The sequence below is a fragment of the Canis aureus genome, chromosome 5 (assembly GCF_053574225.1).
Source record: "Canis aureus isolate CA01 chromosome 5, VMU_Caureus_v.1.0, whole genome shotgun sequence".
Lineage (NCBI taxonomy): Eukaryota > Metazoa > Chordata > Mammalia > Carnivora > Canidae > Canis > Canis aureus.
In genome coordinates, this window is record NC_135615.1 from 7,619,171 (window position 1) to 7,639,996 (window position 20,826).

General features: G+C 35.5%; 1 protein-coding gene and 1 long non-coding RNA gene across 3 annotated transcripts in view; one reads left to right on the top strand and one right to left on the bottom strand.

Moving 5' to 3' along the window:
* The window catches only part of LOC144313654 (uncharacterized), an 83,555-nt gene extending 68,940 nt beyond the window's left edge, over positions 1-14,615 (top strand). The window contains exons 4-5 of one of the 2 annotated variants that reach the window (XR_013379283.1): positions 3,108-3,241; positions 14,471-14,615. This is a non-coding gene — a long non-coding RNA (uncharacterized LOC144313654). Of the gene's footprint in view, positions 1-3,107; positions 3,584-14,470 lie in introns of those variants that run through there. The other variant, XR_013379282.1, reaches the window with a different exon arrangement.
* GPR158 (G protein-coupled receptor 158) overlaps positions 1-20,826 on the bottom strand; it is a 408,845-nt gene that overhangs the window by 318,336 nt on the left and 69,683 nt on the right. The gene's annotated exons all lie outside the window — the stretch shown is intronic.

Below are 20,826 nucleotides of genomic sequence, written 5' to 3' on the forward strand. Positions count from 1 at the left end.
GGGTGAATGGAACATCACACTCCAAGGAACACCACTTAAAACAGACAACTCTCTGAAAATTGGACTGTATGTAAATAAGATACCTTCCTATGATATTTCTTTCATTCAATATTTGAGTGGCTATTATGCTAAGCATTGTGCTAAAAACTGAAGATAAAATTAGGGGCAGAACAGACACATATGGCTGGGAGTTTAATGGAAAAAACAGACATAAGTAAAATCATCACATAAATATGTAGTTTAAAATTATCATAATACTATGAAGAAACATTTGCCATGAGAGCAAATAACAGGAAAATCAAACCTAATATGAAGTCAGAAACTTCTGGAAAGAAATGTTGGCTTGAACAGATTACTGAAGGAGAAAGTGTACTAACTAGATAAGAAACAGGAGAAAGACATCCAAGAAGAGTTAACTGGGCATATAAGTCTCCTGTGGTGTGAATGAGTGTGGAACACTGGAGGAGCTAAAAGAAAACCGAGTCACTTTCGGTAGGGCAAGAGTAAGAGCAATGAGATTAACACACAGCAGTGGACAGGGCTAGATCATGGAGGAACTTCATACATCATGATGAGGATTTTGAACTTCATCCTAACAGTAGTGATGGCATCAAAAACTAAGCAGAGGAATGGTATATCAACCTCCTAACTCTCTTAAGTGCTGGGAAAAGAACAGAGCAGAGGGAACAGCAATGCATATAAAGAAATCCATTAGAAAATTTGAGCTTGGGGTAATTTGAATAGAGGTGCTGCTGAGTAGATATTAAGAAAAGTAGATAAAAATATTTATTAGATAAAATCAACAGGACGGACAAGCTGATGAGGAAGAGGGAGAGATTTGTAGCTTTCCGGCTTGTCCAAGCTGACAGATAGTGGAATCATTCCTTTGCACAGAAAGCATGCAAGAGGACTAGACTAGAACAGAGTGACATTTTGAAGTCAATTTGGGATGTGTTGGGTCTGAGGTGGCTATGGTACATCCAAAAGTAAATGGTTTGTCCACACAAACTTCTGGCTTATTGCCTAGCCTTTCTTGTCTTTCCCCCACCCCTATGTACTAAGTATGCCTTCCACTTTCTATTTTATAGAAAAATTCAACTGTACCAATTCTACTTCCAAACTTACCTCCAAGTCTCCTCCTACAAATAGGAAAAAAATCAAGGTGTGTAGACACAACAGAAGACCATTTATTCTTCAGAAACACAAAGAACCAATAGAGTTCTTCTGGCAAAACCACTTTCTTTGGAAGGCTCATAGGATTTTGAGGTTTTTTTCCAGTTTTATTAAGATATCATTAACATACATCCCTGTTTAAGGTGTATAGCATAATGATCTGACTTACATATTATCATGAAATGATGACTGCAATAAATTTAGTTAACATCTATTATCTCATATACACACACACAAAAGAAAAAAATAATTTCTCCTTGTGATAAGAAATCTCCTTGTGATCTCCTTATGATATCTTTGTGGTATACTCTCTTAACAGTTTCCCTATATATTATATGGAAGTGTTATTTATAGTCATTATTTTGTACATTACATGTCTAGTGCTTATTTATCTTATACCTGGAAATTTGTACCTTTTACCATCTTACTCCAAGTCCTCCCCCCCACCCCCACGATAACATAAATCTGATCTCTTCTCCTATGAGTCTGGGGATTTTTTTGTTTGTTTAAATTATACATATAAATAAAAATTATCTGGTATTTGTCTTTCTCTAACTTATTTCACTTAGCACAATGTCCTGTAGGTCCAACCATGTTGCAAAGAATTTCCTCATTTTTTATGACTGAAAAATATTCCATTGTGTATCTATACTGTATTTTCTTTATCCATTCATCTGTTGATGGAGATTAGGTTGTTTCCATTTCTTGGCTATTATAAATAATGTTATGAACTTGGGGGTACAGATATCTCTTTGACAGTGTTTCATTTCCTTCAGATATATTCCCAGAAGCAGAATTGCTAGATCATACAGTAATTATATTTTTAATTTTCTGGAGACCTTCCATATAGTTTTTCATACTGGCTGTACTAATTTACAATCCTACTAACAGGGCACAATGGCTCCCTTTTCTTCACATCTTTGCTAACACCTGTTATCTCTTGTCCTTTGATGATGGCCATTCTAATAAGTATGAAGGGATATCTCACTATGGTTTCAACTGTATTACCCAGATGATTAAGGCTTAATGTTATTAATCATCTTCTCATGTACCTGTTGGCCATTCATAATGTCTTCTTTTGAAAAGTGCCTATTCAAGTCCTTTGCCCATTTTCAATTTTGATTATTTTTTTGCTATTGAGTTGTATGAGTTCTTTATATATTTTGGATATTAACCCCTTATGAGATATATGATTTGCAAATATTTTTCCCATTCCATAGGTTGTCTTTTCACTTTGTTCATATAGTCGTTTCATATAGTTTTAAATAGCAATCTTATCTTTTTACTCTGTGTAACAATGTGCAAATTAATTAACTTTTCAGAGGCTACAATGGAGTGTACCTATCTTTTTACACCTTGATGAACATATGTTTAAAATCTAAAATGTCTAGAATCCACTTCAAATTCCTCTATTTTCCTACATGAGCCATCTGTTCTATTCAGAATAAAATGAATCTTCTAATTAATTAACTAATGTTAAATATCATAAGACATTCATTGATTTGTTTAAAAAAAATGAAATGTCAATAATGTGCCAGATCCTATGTCCAAATATTGAGATCTTAAGGTATACAGTGAAAGTTACATAATCTCCATTTTATAGGTGAAGAAAATGAGACAAGAAAAAATTTTAATGTGCTTAAAATCACAAGTAATTTTTTAAGCAAATTATTGGCAAAAGACCAAAGTCCAGGTTTCTTGGCTCTCACCTTACAGATCATCAGAAACTAAGTAACAAAAGGACATATCAACTTAAATTACTCAGGAATTTCCTACCACAGCTCACAGATTTTTATAAAGTTTCAGTTTACTTGAAAATAATTTACTGAATACCAATGACATTTTATTGACCTTATTTGATCTTCATTGTCAAGGCAAAGGTTGGCAACATGGTTACCTCATGACTAACTTTATTCTTCTATATCCTACCCTAGGTTCTGCCTCCATTTCCAATGTGAACTATAGAAGTCTGCATGTAAAAATAGAAATTATGTTGGTGGCCTTCTAGAAGAAAGGGCAGAACTGAAGGAAAAGGTTCTACCTAGAACATACTTCCAGATGTCATGCTGTCTGCTACTAGCAGATTTTTAATGTCTTTCATTGGGAATACTGATTCATAGCTTTTGGGTGGTTAGCTTAACTGAGGTACAATTTATACACAAAAAAATCACCAACTTTAAGTATATAATTCAATGAATCTTAACAAATATAAATTTGTAAGCTCTTAGGATTACAGATCTCATTTATGAATCTGATTTAATCCACGAAGACTCTCCTTTGAAAAATGCACACATATCTAATATGTTATATAAAATTGCAAACAATTTCACATATATTCTAAAGCTTATCCATGCAACCTCATATATAGATCCTGAGTTAAGAACCTTTGGTCATAGATTAAGTATTCCCTTCTGAGAATTACATTCAAGTAAACATTCTTTTCAGGTTGAACAATTTTTTCTTTATCCTATTCATAAGATAAAGAGTATTCTTTTATCTCACTTGATTAAGTATTCACTTAATCTCATATATAAAGTATTCAGAAAGTTCTGATGTGTAATACAGAAATGTATATTCAGGTTACATTTTTTTTTATAAAGGACACTTTCTGCATTTAGTCCATTTGAAAATACGTTTACAAAAACATACTTATGCTTCGGTAGCATAAGGATGGGTCAGTACTCCCCACAATTCTAGTTTGTACAATTTTAAATTATTCTAGTAAATATTTCTAATTGTAGTGGATGACATGATAATAAATGAGGCTAAGTTAAGAAAAACTAACTTTTGTAAAACCTCTCCCTATTTGGGTATTCTGCAATTCAGTTAATTCAAATAATATTTAGATAGCACTTTCTATGTGCAAAGCTAGATTTAGGGGAGGACACACACAAAAGGAATAATTCCCTACTTACCTATTTTCATAAACTATAACCACAAATTTGGGCTCTATCATTAAATATGTAAAAATAACATTACTCTTATTTAGAACAACATGAGGTTCAACCACAAATCTCAAATGAAGAATAGTTTCATCAAGAAAAGCTTGTCAAATTAAAAGACATTTGTAGCAGTGAAATTATGGTGAAGTTATGAACTTCTTTCTTACATACTATTCCAAAACAATCCCATGACAGTGATAACATACAAATCTTCATAAACATTATAAATATCTTTTATATATGATGCTTTTTAAACACCGATTATTTCATTTTAATCACCTTTGCTTTCATACTACAATGCTATAGAAAAGAGGCTTAATTCACATTTGACTGAGATTTAAGGAGGACTAGAGGTTAGAAAGATGAAACAGAAGGGAAGCACTATCTCCCTTAAGCATATTTTCTTAAATGGCCAAATGAAAGGTACTGCTAATTACAGTTTAATCCAAATAAATTAATTAGTCTAGTGTCACAATTAAGATAAGATCATCACTGAATGCAAATTAAACACTTTGAAGTAGATGCCAGATTAAAATCTTTACTTCCATTATCAGGGACAAAAAGGAATTCTCTATGTGATTCTTTCTAGAATCATTCTCACACTCATCATGAAAAAAGTATTTATTAGGGGATCCCTGGGTAGTTCAGCAGTTTAGCGCCTGCCTTTGGTCCAGGATGCGATCCTGGAGTCCCAGGATCGAGTCCCGCGTCGGTTCCCGGCATGAAGCCTGCTTCTCCCTCTGCCTGTGTCTCTGCCTCTCTCTCTCTCTGTCTCTCTCTCTCTCTCTCTCTGTGTGTGTGTCTATCACGAATAAATAAATAAATAAATCTTTTTAAAAAAGTATTTATTAGGTTATGAATTGCTCATAGCATTTTAGAAAACATTCTCATTCTGTCATTCAACACATATTTATTGAAGGCAGCTTCTATTTATAGAGTTTATTTGCCAGTCTATGTGCTAAGCTTGTGTTTTATCTCCATAACAAGAAAAAGAAACAAGTTTTTCAGGACGCTTTACACATAAATAGACAATTGAAATTACATTGTATTTGTGTGTAATAGTGGATCCTACTTTGTTTAATTGCATTAAAATCCAGTGATCCAAAGGGTGCCTGGGTGACACAGTTGGTTAAATGGCTGCCTTTGGCTCAGGTCATGATCCAGGATCCTGCTCAACAGGGAATCTGCTTGTCCACCTCCCTCTCCCTCTGCCCCACCCTCACTCTTATTCATGCTCTCTCAAATAAATAAATAAAATCTTTAAAAAAAATCCAGTGATCTATGATATGGCTAATAATATACTACAAATCAATTCTTCTCTCCTGCTCTTCAGATCCATTTGGACTTTTTGTTCCTTCATAGCAAAGGCCTACAAAGGCATTCATTTTACCTTCTATGACACATTGATTATTTCCTGGACACTGGGCATAAAATGCTGAGGAAACATAAACAAGCTTCTACCATCATGCAGTGATCTATAAATGTCCTTAACAAAAGTCCTTAATGATCAGAGCAAAGTTCCTGAATGTGAAGACTGAGCTGAGATCTGAAGGCTGAGTAGGATTACCTAGGAAAAGAGTAGGAGGCTGGAAGGATGGGAAGTGAAGAAAAGATATCAGATATCAGAAAGAATGTGCCCTTAAAAACCCAGTATGGCTGCAACAGAAAAAAAAAAAAATGAAGAGTGTGGTAAATCACACCAATCTAAGAATATTAATTTTTATTCAAATAATAACGTAGAGCCAATATATGTTTTAAGCAGATTATCATTTTGAAAATATCACTCTGGTAGCAACATAAGGACTGGATTGTTGTGGGGGCAGGAATCAGGAATAGTTCTAAACAAAACCAAAATGAAAATTTTGTTTTCAGAGGCCCCCACTATTCTAGTTCTTCTTTCAAAAAATTCTATCTAGGATCAGCCTGTCTGTAGAATCTTAGTTTTCCTACCTGTTGTCTTCTCCTTTATAATCAGTTGAAAGGTCTTTCATTCTTTCACTCCTTACTATGAGCTTTCCACAATTAACTAATCAGAGCTCAGTGCTTATAGATCATGAAGCACATCATCTCTCCCAATTCTTGCTGTAAGTCATTATTTTAAGAGAGAATAATATTCTAACTTATTGTATTAAGATAGGTTAGCTTATAATAACCCATTTAAAAAATTAATTTACATTTTAAATTTAATCCTGAAATTCCAGTGGATTTACACAACAAATTTATTTCTCATCCATATTACATGCCCAATTCAAGTCTGTTAAAGACTGCCCTACATGGCCACTTAGGGATCCAAGATATTAGACATTTTTCTACTTTGAAAATGCACTGTTTGGAACACATGTTCTTGTTGACTATAGCAGGAGAAGAGAGAGCATGATATATTTTATGCCAGCAATAAATGCTTCAGCTCAGAAATAGCACACATCATTTCTGTTCACAGCCCATTTTCTATTGACCAGGCCAATACACAGCTCAACTGTAGAGGGGTTGGAAGATACAGTCTTCTATAGGCTTAGAAGAAACGAACTAGATATTAGGAAACATTAACAAAGCTTAATATGTATCAAAACAAAACAAAACCTTTTTAGTCTCCTCAAAAGAATCCCATATTTTAAGACATTCTATCTAGAAGAACAAACACCACCACCACAAACACTGCATTTAAGTATAATTCATTTAAATGAGATACACTGAAAGATTGATAAACACAGACAAAAACAATGTATTGTCTTAAAACTCTTATCTTGGGTAAATATACTATCTTGGGTAGGCTTCTTGGAATATTAAAAATAGGTCACAGGGTCAATTCTACTTTCAAGCAAGCATAAACCCCATAGATAGCACTACAGATTAGAAAAGGTAGTCTTTTAGATATAACTGTGACAAATTTCAAGAACATTATCTTGGCATATGAAGGATCTGCCTAATACTATTGGCAAAAGTAATCAAAATGAAAAAAACAAGAAAAAAACCCCACTGTGATACTAGTGTAGCAACCCATGTCAAACTCTTCATAGTCCCTTAGTCCCTTCATAGTCCTGGTTTTCTCTGCTAGTAACAAACACCCCAAAGCTTAGGGGCTTCAAACAAGAATATTTTGTTCCCACTCATAGTTCTGCATGTGGATTGGGATCCCTTAGGTGGCTCTTATGTAGGTTCTTTTATATAGTTGGCAACCAGATTAACAGTTGGGCCTGGAGTCATGTGAGGGCTTCACTGGTCTAAACACCCTAGATGCTTCCATACTCACATATCTGGTATTTCATCTGGGATAGCTCCAACAGCTGTGAACTGGCCAAATATATATATATATACACACACATATCTATCTTCCCAAATGATTCCTTCAAATGCCTCCCTTGAGCGGCCCTGCAGAATGCAAGTCTCAGGATGAGCTGGACTTCTCACATGGTGCTGGTTTCCCCCAGAGTAAGCGTCCCAAGAAATTAGAAGCTGCAAGGCTTCTTACAACCTGGATTTAAAATATGTACATTATCAGTCTGGTTACAAAGAGCCAGCCCAGATTGAATGTGTAAAAAACTATACAGGGTATAAATACTGGACAGTATGATTCATTGGAAGGGAAGGACTTTTGAAAACTAATTACCACATAACTGGTTTGGGAAATAACAAGTATAGTCAAAAACACCTGATATGTGACAATTAGGGATGGCTTTCTTGAAAATAAACCAGAAATATGTTCAATAAGGTGAAAATTCAGGTCTCCAAATACCCAAAGATAATATTAACCAACAGACAACATTTAAAGATTTTATTTATTTATTTTATTTGAGAGAATGAGTGTGTGTATGTTGTGCACACATGCAGGAGGAGGGGCAGAGGGAGAGAGAGAATTCCAAGCAGACTCTGTGCTGGGCACAGAGCCAGACATGGGGCTCTGTCTCAAAACCCTAAGATCATGACCTGAGCCAAAACCAAGAGTCAGAGGCTTAACTGACTGAGTCAACCAGGTGGTCTTTTCTTTTTATAAGGATTTTGTTTGTTTTCTTTTAGAAAGCCAACAGATAATATTTATATAAAATGTATCACGCCATGTATTGGAACTTACAGTGATTTATAGGCACACAGGATCATTGCACAGCAGCAGAACTTTTGAAAAACAGTAAAAAAGGTTCTTTAAACATGAAACAAAATTATAACAGCATCTTTGAAAAGGAGCTATATCTATTAACAACATGTCAGGAAAATAATTTCACAAGATCTGGAAATAAGAGCTTTCTCCTGGTTTCTTTTATCCATACTCCTTTTCTCCTGAAACTCGAACGTAAAATACTGAATAGTGACTCAGAAAGCCTTCCAAAGTGCACTGCAATCATTAATTAGTTATTCCACACAATGTTCCCCTAAGGAGAATAATGATAATTGTCCATTATTATGGAAAGCAATAGCAGGCTTCTAAAGACCAACTTGCTCAAAGAATGTGATTTTTCTCTAAAGCTTTCTAGACCACAACTCTCACCATTAAATCATGAGGAATCTGCCATTCCTAGTTAAGCCATCTGTTCACTCGGGGAGATATCTTCTATCTTGTAGACACTAAAATTAATGTGTTAAACTAATCATTTACTAATATTGTAGTTAGATTTCTGTTTACTCTACTTGGTTCCAAGCCCTAAAAGATACATAAGAAAGCTCCAGAAAGTGAAACAACTTGTTTTACTTACAGGAAATGTCATGATTACTTCCCCTGAAGAAATAATTATAAATTTATAATTCTGTCACATTTTCAGATCCTCTAAACATTACATTAAAGCTATAAAACATAGTGTTTTAATAACATGCTATGGTTAATTAACATACTCTGACCTAAAATAAAATCTGGTGACAATCCTACCTTTCTGTTTTGCTACATCTGGCCTAGCTGTTCTTGTTATTTATTTTCTCCTTTTTTATTACCTCCAAAGGGAAAAGAGTGGTGGCAGTCATAGTGGTTAAAAGCATGGATCACTTTACAAATAAAACAGAGTGCTTTTCTGAACAAATCTGCATTATTCAAAAAGATAACTGACTCTGCCATGTTAATTGACTCTAATTTATTCCATTGAAATTGCATCATTTTCTGTGCTAAACTATTCATAATCTAAGCATATCACACACTGATTTGCTGAGATTCTGAAACTAGTCTATCAGAATTAATTAGCAAATTAAGAGACTTTGCACTAAAATTTTCTCAGCAGAGGAAAACAAAATTGCATCAGCATACTGTGAAAGATATAAAAGAAAAAACCAGAATGTTAAAGAAAAATAAAACAAGCTGAACATTTTCTTATTCAGTTGACCACAGGTAGAGTAGATTTAGTTACACAAAAAGCATATTAGTTTGAAGAGGACCAAGAGCACTGGAAAACTGTTTTCTGTGAATGTGGTCACCTGGCCTCAGAAATAAAATGTCTGGCTGAGAAAAGTGAAAGGCAGGTGAATAGGAATAGACATGAATCAAAATGGGCAGCCAGGTTTTAAGGAGTTGTTCTTAACCTTGACTTTACAGTGGAATCCTGTGGGAGCTTTAACCATTACTAATGTCTCAGATACTCTAATGTAATTTATCTGGAGTGTGGCCTGAGCATCAGGATTTTTAAAAAGCTTCCCAGGTGGTTTCAATATGCAGCAAAGTTTGAGAGCTACTGATTCAAAGGTTAGCCATGGTCAGGTAGGATACAGCTCAGGACAGGAGGCTATTATCATAAGTAAAATCAAAGGGGAAATACTGGTTTTTGTACAGCAGAATTGATGTTCACAGAATATCCTCTTGGTATAGCCCACCTAAAAATGTTAAATAAAAGATATTAAAATTTTTTCTAATGCATTGCCCATCTGACAAGAAATTAAGAGAATTCCTCAAAGGCCAGAATAAGAATTCACAAATCCTCAGAAATAAATAGCATGGGAACTGGCAGTTGCTTTGAAGTATATGGCAATTCTGGCTAACCCAGACCCTGAGTTCTAATCAGTTACATATAAAAAACAGAAGACAAAGCCAAAGGCCCTTTTAGAGTGATAGGTCAGACTAGAGAAGTCTCGTAAACCTGATGCTTTCAAAGGATGACAGTCTCAGAACATGAGAGTGGGGGGAGAAGAGAAACCCAAAAACTATCCCACCAAAAGAATAATACAAGTCATTGTTAGCCTTAATTCTGGATTCTCTGGGAAAAAAGGGAAAAAAATCTACCCTGCATAGGAATTCATAATAACTGAGTGGCCTAAAAAGTCTTAGGCCAAAAGTTAGTTTGAAGAGCTCCTGAGATGATGGTGACCACACTAGCAAAAGCAAACACAATTCTCTTGAAAGAACACACTTTGATCAAGGCTTAAAAGATATCTACAGATAATATTCTGAGAGAGATGGCCCCACAAGATAAGAAAAAATAAGCTTCTGTGTGAGAGAGTCATAAGGAAAAAAGATAAAGAATCAAACCTAAAACTCTATCAGAAAGCAAATTCCTTGACCTAATAAAGTATATCTTCAAAACAAAAAAATCCCACAAATATCATGCAAAGTAGTGAAAAAGTTGAATCATTCTTTAAAAAGCAAGGAAAATAAAAGGATTCCTATTCTCATTACTCTATTCAATATTGCACTAAAGGCTAGAATAAAATAAAAAATATGAGGAGTGGAAAGAAAACTATAATTGTACAAAGACAATAAACCCCAAAGAAAAGTGTAAGAATTATTGAGAGGGTTGAGTTGGTAAATCAGCATGTAAAATCTGACTGAAATTCTATACATCAACAGTTGTTAGAAAATGCAACTTCTAGATATCATTTACCATAGTAACACCAAAGATAGGTAACGGTAACTAGGAATAAATCTAAAAAGTGATATGCAAGATCTAAGAGAGTATCATAAACCTTAGTGTAAGACTTTAAAGATGACCCTAATAAAAGGAGAGATGAATAGGAATAGGAATACAGTATTCTAATCTTAGTTCTCCCCAAATGGATGTAATACAATTGAATCAAATTCTAAATGGAGTTTTTATAGAACTCAAGTTGATTTTTAAAATTCATGTAGAAAAGAGATAGCCAAAAAAAGCCAAGACACATCTAAAGAAGATCAGGAAGGAGTTTTTGCCCTGCCAGATATCAAACTTTATAATAAAGCTATAATAATTAGGAAGTGGGATTACAGAACAGTAATGAACAACTAAAACAATAAAAAAATATAGAGCCCAGAAGCAGACTCACACATATATGGAAATATTATACAACAGAGCAGACACTGAACATCAGTGGGAAAAAAAAAAATTTATCTGAGACAATTAGTTACCCATTATCGGGGACTAACACATTACAGTCCATAGACCAAATCCAATAAAGCCTCCTGCTTTTGTAAAAAATTTCATTAAAACACATCCATGCCCATTCATTCAAGTTTTGTCCTTGGCTGCTTTGGGGCTACAACAGGGACTGTATGACCTGAAAAGCCTTAAATATTTACTATTTTGTCCTGTACAGAAAGTTTGCTGACTCCTGATTGATATTAAAAAAAAAAGTTAGAGTGACTATCATAAAAAAAAAAAAAAAAAAAGGGATCCCTGGGTGGCGCAGCGGTTTGGCGCCTGCCTTTGGCCCAGGGCGCGATCCTGGAGACCCAGGATCGAATCCCACGTCGGGCTCCCAGTGCGTGGAGCCTGCTTCTCCCTCTGCCTATGTCTCTGCCTCTCTCTCTCTCTCTGTGACTATCATAAAAAAAAAAAAAGTTAGAATGAATTCCTACCTCCTGCCATAACAAAAATCACATCCAAGTAGACAACTTAAATAGGAAAGGCAAAATTTTAAAACTCATAGAAGAAACTACAGAAAAATATTTCTATGATTTTGGGGTAAGAAAGGATTTGTTTTAAAAAATGCAAAAAGCACAAATCATAAAAACTTAAAGTTTTTAAATAGTTAATAAAATTAACTTTGATTCCTCAAAGACACTATCAAGACAATTTTTAAAATACAACTCACAATCAGACATAAGATAATCACATTAAGCCACCAAAGGATTTATATATATGATATATAATTAAATCCTACAAATCAATAATATGAGTAACATGAAAGGCAAGTAGAAAAAACAAAATAGTCATTTTACCATGTGGTAGAAACATAAATGATCAATTAACATAAGAATAAAAAGTTTATCTCATTAGTAGGCAGGGAAATGAAAGTTGAAACCACAATGAGATGCCATTTCACATCCTCCATATAAATCAAAATTAAAGAATTAGACAATACCAAAGGCTGTGGATGAGGCAGAGAGCTAGAACTCTCACAACACTGGTGAGAATACAAATTGGTAGAGCCACTTCAGGAAACACTCTGGCACTACAGATAAAAAGGAGAATCTGTCTAGTGTGTGACCCAGCAATTCCTTTACTTAGAGGAATTCTTGCACACATGCACTAGGATATATGTCTAAGAATGTGCTGAAGCACTGTTCTTGATAGACCAAAAAAAAAAAAAAGTAGGAGGAAGGACTGAAAGCAATATAAATGTTCGATGACTACAAAATTGATAAAATATGGTATATATGTACAGTAGAATAGTATGCAACATCAAAATTGAATGAATGAATATATCTATATACATCCATAAGGATAAATATAAAAAACTTTAAAAAATAAATTGAAAAAAATATAAGTATAAATTACAAAAATCAAAACTAAAAATGTTATTGTTCAAAGATATACATATAAAACTATGGAGAACAGCAAAGAAACATTCGAAGGTTTTCTTAAAAATCTCTCTTAGAAAAGAGAATAGGAAGCAGCAAGAAGATGCATTTGGGGAGAAACCAGTATCGAACATTTATTTTAGAAGCTGAAAGGTATTTACATGGATCTTTGTATTATTATTGTTGTTGATATTATTGCTAACTCTGTTAAGATACATTCATTTATATGCATACCAGGTTTCATAATAAAAAAGGAAGAGAGGGAGGAAGGGAGAAAGGGAGGGAGAAAGGGAGGAAGTCAGTCAGTCTAGCAGCCATGTTAAAGGCTAAAAGAGGCCTCAGGTCCAATAGACATCTTGTACTGAAGCATTTTTATTTTTTAAACTAGAAAATTAAGATATAGGGATTATTACAGTGCTTATAGTTCAACTAAGTTTTATTAAGTATATTTTGAATGCAGAAATAAATGAATAGGGATGCCTGAGTGGCTGGCTCAGTGGTTGAGCATCTGCCTTTAGCTCAGGTTGTTGATCCTAGGATCCTGGGATCAAGTCCCACATCAGGCTCCCCACACGGAGCCTGCTTCTCCCTCTGTCTATGTCACTGCCTGTCTCTGTGTGTCTCTTATGAAAAAATAAATAAAATCTTAAAAAAAGAGAAATGAATAAATGAATGAGCAAATTCATGCCTGCACGCTTTATGTAGAGATGATCTAGTAGCCTAAAAGAGAAGTTTCTTATGCCTAGTTTAAGAATCGGCTTAAAGTTTTTTGTCTTAAATGTTTTAGATTTCTCCATTTGGCTCTGGGTACCAAGTGAAATTCTCCGGTAGCTAAAATTTGCTGGAATTAGCTCACTAGACACTAGATTATTTTTATTTCTCAAGTATATAGCCTTGGAATCAACTGGTAAAACCACGTTTTATTTCTATTTTGTAGAATAAGGCATTTACACAACCCTAAAATCCAGAGGCACTAGGAGAGCAAGAGGGGAGAATTTTTCATACTGTTCATTTTCCCTAATCCTGTTGCACAGAAGACAAGGCTTGGTTGAAAGACAAAAAACTTGGGAAACAGTACTAATTGTATGATACACCCATATGAAAATGGACCTACATCATTTGCAAACTGTAGCTAAAAATTAAGGGCCTTCAAAATAAACATTGGTAAAAACTGATGACATAATATGAATACAAAGTGATTTATATTTAATAAGCAGAACAGAAAAATGTTAATACATAAGTATAAAAGATGCTTTCAAAACTTGAGAAATTATTTTGGATAAGTCAGAAAAGGAAAGGAGATAGCAGAGGCAGTTTACTCACTCTATTGATTAAAAAGATAGGACCTCCTATACTTTTAAATGCCCCATCAGCTTTTTCTGGCAACCATGGAATTCTGTTAACCACTGTTAACCACAATTCCTAAGTCTTTTTTTCACACTTATTAAGACATATGCTAAGCCATCTCTATTCACCAATCTGCACCTGAGACAGTGTTTTTCCCTTAGGAAAAACAGCAATGTAGAGCTTTGTATTTATCCCTATCAAACATTATCTCATTAACTTCAGCCAATTGCTTTTATTCTGCTAGAATATTTTTTGGATCTCATTTCTGTAACTATAATACATTTACCAATGCTATTATCTTTGCTTCATCTGTAGATTTGCTGAGCATACGTATATGTTTAACTAAGGCATGGAATAGGATGACCAAGGATGACAACTAAAGCACTCTACTTTTATTTTATTTTATTTTATTTATTTATTTTTTTAAAGCACTCTACTTTTAAAGATCAGATTCTCCATATGGAATACATGATAAGGTATGCTAAATTCAAACAGATTCTTGGACATTATCTCTAAATAAACACAGATCTTTTTCTAAATATCTTCATATTATTTTCAGGTCATAATAGCAATTTTCTTTTAAAGATTTATTTATTTTATGGGGTGATGGGTGGCTCAGTTGGTCAAGTGTCTGCCTTCAGCTCAGGTCATGATCCCAGGTCAAGCCCCATGTCAGGCTCACTGCTCGATGAAGAGTCGGCTTCTCCCTCTCCCATTCCCCCTCCTTGTGCCTGTTCTCTCTCCGTCAAATAAATAAATAAATATTTTTTTTAAAAAAAATTATTTATTTTAGAGAGAGCATAGGGGAGGGGCAGAGGGAGAAGGAGACGGGAATTTCAGAAAACTCCATGCTGAACATGGAACCAGATGCAGGGCTCACTCTCACGACCTTGAGTTCATGACTTGGGCCAAGGCTAAGACTTTGAGATACACTGAAGCTATAAGAGGACCTAGGAATAAAACAAAATTCAGCTATCACTTAAAAATTATCTACTGGAAGTAGTACTGCATTAGAGTTGCTCTCAAAGAGCTATTTGCACAGAGAGAGAGATAAAGAGACAGTGACACAGAGAGACAGAGGGGAAGAAAGAATGAATATGAATCATTCAAACAACTGGAGAGGTTGATGAATATAGCATCCAGGAATAGCAGGAGTCCAGACCCATAGAACACTTGATGTCATTACAAAATCTGCAGCAAGAATTTTCAGGAAATTCAGCAGGACTACACCTCAGACTTTCTATGTTGATTTCAAGAACAGCATTAAAGTAGTTGTGCCTCCAAATTTGCTAACTCTCTCGAAAAAGTAGGTTTATAATTTATCTAGTAGTTAGATATTTTTAAAAGAGGAGAAAGTCAGTTTGCTAAAACCTTTAGAAATAATCTGTAATCAAACACATTATGCCAATACACTTTCAAAAGCATTTTTAGTCTCTAGACAATCACATACTCAATTGCTTTCTAACAAAAATAACAAGGTATTCTGAATCTAGATCTTTAAAATATGTTGCCTTTCCCACTGCCCTTCTTGAAATTCCTTGTTTTATTGTATGTAATGTAATAATATCAATGCAATAATAGTATTAGAAGTAGAATTTATTTTTTCACATCTAAATTATTTGTTATTTTATAATTTATTGAACTCCTATAACCTTGTTCTTTTATGAGGCTTTCAGAATTTTCTGATTCAGTGCCTGGCAAAATATCTAAAGAAACTTATACCAACTATTTAAAAAAAAATAAGCAAACCAAAATTCTTTAGTAACAATACTATTTTAAACTAAAACAGTTATGTTTTTGTCGTGCAATAAGAAGCTTTGCTCTTCAGGATCTGCTACATTTTACGTATTTTTAAAAACCTATTTTTAGAGTCAATATTGGCTCATATGGTTTTGCAAATCAATTCATTGTGTTTCATCATAAAAAAATGCTTTTGTCAAGGAATCTTTGTGGGTGTTTCAACAGAATAAAATAACTAACTTACATAAGCAGCCTTGGTTTTCTTAGATAGTATTTTACAAATATAATAAAGAGCCAAAGCCCAAAGTACAGGTGGCAGCATAAATCTTTAAAAACACCATGTTCTTTAGTACTTAGCCACAGAAGTTTTTCATAATCCATAAGTGAATGGCATACAGTAGTCAAAGCTCTTGGATTCATACATTCTTTATCCTTCCGTTGGAAAAAGCAAGCTACATGCTAGTTAGACGAGAGACAATCATTTGGAAATATCAAGAACAGAACTTTGTTTATGGTTTCTACAATTTTACCATTCTGATGTACTAGGTGTGTTATTGTTGCTGTTGCTGTTGTTTTGAGATCAGAAAGCATTTTACTGACCTGATGGAAAGAGGATATTCACCTAGCAGACCTGGGCAGAGGACCTGCCCTTCCTCCTCACAGATACATTCCTGCAGGCAGTATTTTCAGGGGCCAAATGGGGCCGGGGGAGAAAGCTGCTTTTTCTCCTGCTCCTCTTCCTAGAGGATTGCCTCATTCTTCTGCAATTTTTTACATAATTACTAAATTGGCAAAAAGTAATGGGCAATATTCAGTTTGCTCATTTTGTCCCAAGGCAAATTTCATAATTTCCTATCAAAAGGAAAACTTCTCTTTCTCAGATAGTTATCCTATCAACAAATCAGAGCCACTCTATACATCATTAATGGCAGCACAGCCCAAAAACTATAAACTATAACTGTATATATACAGTTTCATCATGGCTTCATCATGGCTCATATGCTTAGAGCTTCATTCATTGGAAAAATTTATCACATTTTACCAATATCTTCTTCACAGCAGGCTTGCGAAAATTAACATACTTTCTATAATTACCGCTGCTGTTATCAAATAAGATTCTGAGTGACATTACTCATAATAATCAACCTCTTTCCAATCTCCTTAAAGTTGAAAGTAGAACTGTAGATTTAGGATTCCTCTTATTTAAGCTTTCAATGAATGTGAGGATGATTTTTCATAGATCTTTCAAGCATGCAAGCAATATCTCTCAGTATTAGCTTCAATAAGTAATCTTCCCAAGGAGGAACCCCCTGTCCAATTATTCTAATGAAGAAATTAAATTTTAAATTTAGTATAGATTGTTGAAGAAATTATTTTGTGCAAGACTAAGTTTAGGGTTCAAAGGTATTTTAAGGTAATAGTTTGGTGATATATTTGATGAAATAATTTAAAAATCACTAAATAACATGTTGTCATCTTAAGGAAAAGTCACTGTATAGATGACCTTTCCAGGAAGAAGAGAATGGTTCCAGTTAGTACTAGAATGGCGGAAAAAGCAAATCAGATCTTCTAGTACCATTTTTGTTATACATTCTCCAAAATTTCCAAGTTGCCTAAAAGACATCATTGACCCACGCTGAAATATCTCAGGCTTCTGAAGGAATGTTTTCAAAGTTATCAGTTAATGTGGAGACCATTCTTCAATATCTATTAATGGACACATGAATTTCCTCATTAATTGAGCAGAAGACACTGCAGAAAGTATCCTATGTTTGCTAAAGTGCCATATCTAAAAATCCTTAATTATAAGGCAGTTGCATAAAACAGTAACTTTAAATGTATAAAAAGAATTTTATTTCTCTGAAGAAGTCACTAGAAATTAAATGCCAGGTCTCCTAGTATGCAAAAGTTTCTTTACTGAACATTAATTGCTTATGCACTATTTGTTTCACGTATGCTCCTTATCCCCAGTCACAGAGAAACCTCAAGCTCCTAAAAACCAGGTGCTATGTCTTTATCCTTCTATCTCCCATAATGCTTAGTTCACAGCCTTTGAACATGAATATTAAGTTTTAATTTTAAATACTTTTAAATGTTTAGCTTTTTATTGATAGTGTCTCAATCAGAAGTTCAGAAAAATCATTTCTGAAATTAAACTTGAGTCAAATTTTTAGAAAAAGTCCTTGTAGTCATTTAAGAAATCACTATAAGTGAGTTTTTCACAAGGAGAGTAGGCCACAGGCTTTACATGAGGTTTAGGGGGCTCATTCACCATCTTTATTAAAGAATTGATCCTCAAAAAATCGATCACTTTAGATTACATTTGTCATCAGGAGAGACATGGCTGTGTACCAAGGGTAGCCCTGCCTGCTAATTTTACTTATTTATTTATTTTTAAGATTTTATTTATTTATTCATGAGAGAGAAAGAGGGGAGAGAGAGAGAGAGAGAGAGAGAGAGAGAGAGGAAGAAGCAGGCTCTGTGCAGGGAGCACGACGCAGGACTCGATCCTAGATCTCCAGGATCAGGCCCTGGCCGAAGGCAGCGCTAAAACCCCTGGGCCACCAGGGCTGCCCCTGCTTGCTAATTTTAATGGGAAAAACTAAATAAAATTTTTTAAAAACCTGTATTTTACAACAAAAGTTCAAAATAATTTAGTGTATCTTTCAATAGTAACAAATAATGCATAACTTAATGTCAAAATAGCTACTGTAAACACTTCATAACTTTCATAGATATCTGATATAGTTCTTCAATGTTTTTAAGATTTAGAATTGATTTCACAATCAGCATCATTTCCCACTCTTCCAATAGTCCTTAAAAATTATAAAAGTTACACCTGCTATTTACATTTCAAATATAATTTCCAAAATCTCAGAAGAGAGGACAAAGTTGGAACTGATAAAACTGCACTTTTGTCTACTCTTTAAAAAGTTTCATGACAGGAGTTTAGTAAGCAATTTTTTTAAACATACAAGATTTTTCTTTTTCTAAAGAACTTTACCACAACCTTGGAGATTGTCAATGCTGTCACAAACCAAGATTGAGTCTTACACCCACCCACCCCACAGGAGCATTCATACACACAATGGAACTAGAATTCAATTTCAGTTGAAGAATAGGTCATATTCCAGAAATAGATCAATAGTTTCTAGGTTTTCTTTTGTTGTTGTTGTTTTTAATCTTTTCTGCCTCCTCTCTGAATACTCTACCTTAAGTGTACAGTGAGTGAGCACTCACTCAACTTATAAGGCAGTTGCATAAAACAGTCACTGAATCCCATAGGTGATTATAGCCTATGATTCACTCAGAGGACTCACTCACAGGAGTCATAACCTGAGCCAGGGGCCACCCATAAAGACCTGACCTAGGACAAGCCTTTTCAGTGTGTCAACTGTACCAATTGCTCTCTTGGATTCCTCTTCTACTTCCCCTTCCATTCAACTGGCATTCCTTTTGGATATCTTGATGAACAAAGATGCTTTTAAAGACATTTCCATGTCATTCTCCAACAATAATTGGAACTAGTAGTTGAGAGAAAGTCTAGTTTAGAAATAAAAATTCTAAAGCAATGACTAAGAGGTAATGCCCAAGGAGCCAGTAAGTATGAAATGTCATTTCAAAGTTTGCTGAGAATGATAGCACTAATGAATCAAAGTGACCACAGCAGGCCCAAACTCATTTGTGGTGCCAAAATAAACACGCATCTCTGGATAAGCAAACCAAAAACCCATGAGAAAGAAGGTTAAATATAGAAGTTATTGGTTTCAAGAATCAAAAACATCGGGGGGAGGGGCAAGATGGCAGAAAAGTAGGTTCCCCAAGTCACCTGTCCCCACCAAATTACCTAGATAACCTTCAAATCATCCTGAAAATCTACGAATTTGGCCTGATATTTAAAGAGAGAACAGCTGGAATGCTACAGTGAGAAGAGTTCACGCTTCTATCAAGGTAGGAAGACGGGGAAAAGAGAAATAAAGAAACAAAAGACATCCAAGGGGGAGGGGCCCCGCGAGGACCCAGGCTGAGGCCGGGGCGAGTGTCCCCAGGGCAGGAAAGCTCCGTCTGGAGAAGCAGGAGCTGCACCAATCTTCCTGGCTCGCAGGGAGTTAGAGCAGGACCCCAGGAGGGCGGGGGTGCCCTCAGGCTCCCTGGGACACTAACAGAGCACCTGCGCCCCGGGGAGAGTGCGCCAAGATCCCTAAAGGACTGCAGCACACGCCCCACGGCCTGGGAGCAGCTCGGGGGCGGCTCTGACAGAGGCTCTGCGGGGAGGGGGCTGCCCGGCCGGGAGCGCAAATCCAACAGCGCAGACCTGGGAGCACAGGGCGCCGGGGACACAGCCCAGGATCCGGCCTCCCACGGAGACAGGCAGAGGCCAGGAGGGCCCAGGACAGCAAGGACGCTCCTGCCCCAAGCTGAGCAGATCAGCGGTCCCGCCCCCGGAGCATCCAGGCCCCTGCAGGCTGAGAGCTCCATAGTTACTGCGGGAGCTGACTCCAGGGCTCCAGAGCTGGCCGCTACCACTGGGGTTGTTCCTCCTGGGGCCTCACGGGGTAAACAGCCCCCACTGAGCCTCACAGTGGCCTTAAACATCTAAACACAGCTTAAACATCTTTCCCTGAGCCCTGGACCAGGCAGGGGGCCGAGCAGCCCCCCAAGTGCTAACACCTGAAAATCAGCACAGCAGGCCCCTCCCCCAGAAGACCAGCTAGACGGATAGGGGAAAAACAAATTATTATCTATACCAAGTTATTGATCATTATTATCTAGACCAAGCAGCACTGGAAAGTTCCAGGGGAAGTCGAGGGATTTACAATATACAGAATCAGAGGATACTCCCCCTTATTTTTTTGTTTTTTGATTTCTGTTTTCATCCCTCCCCCTTTTTTTTCTTTTCTTCTCTTTATTTTTTTTTCTCTTTCTTTTCTTTTTCTTTCC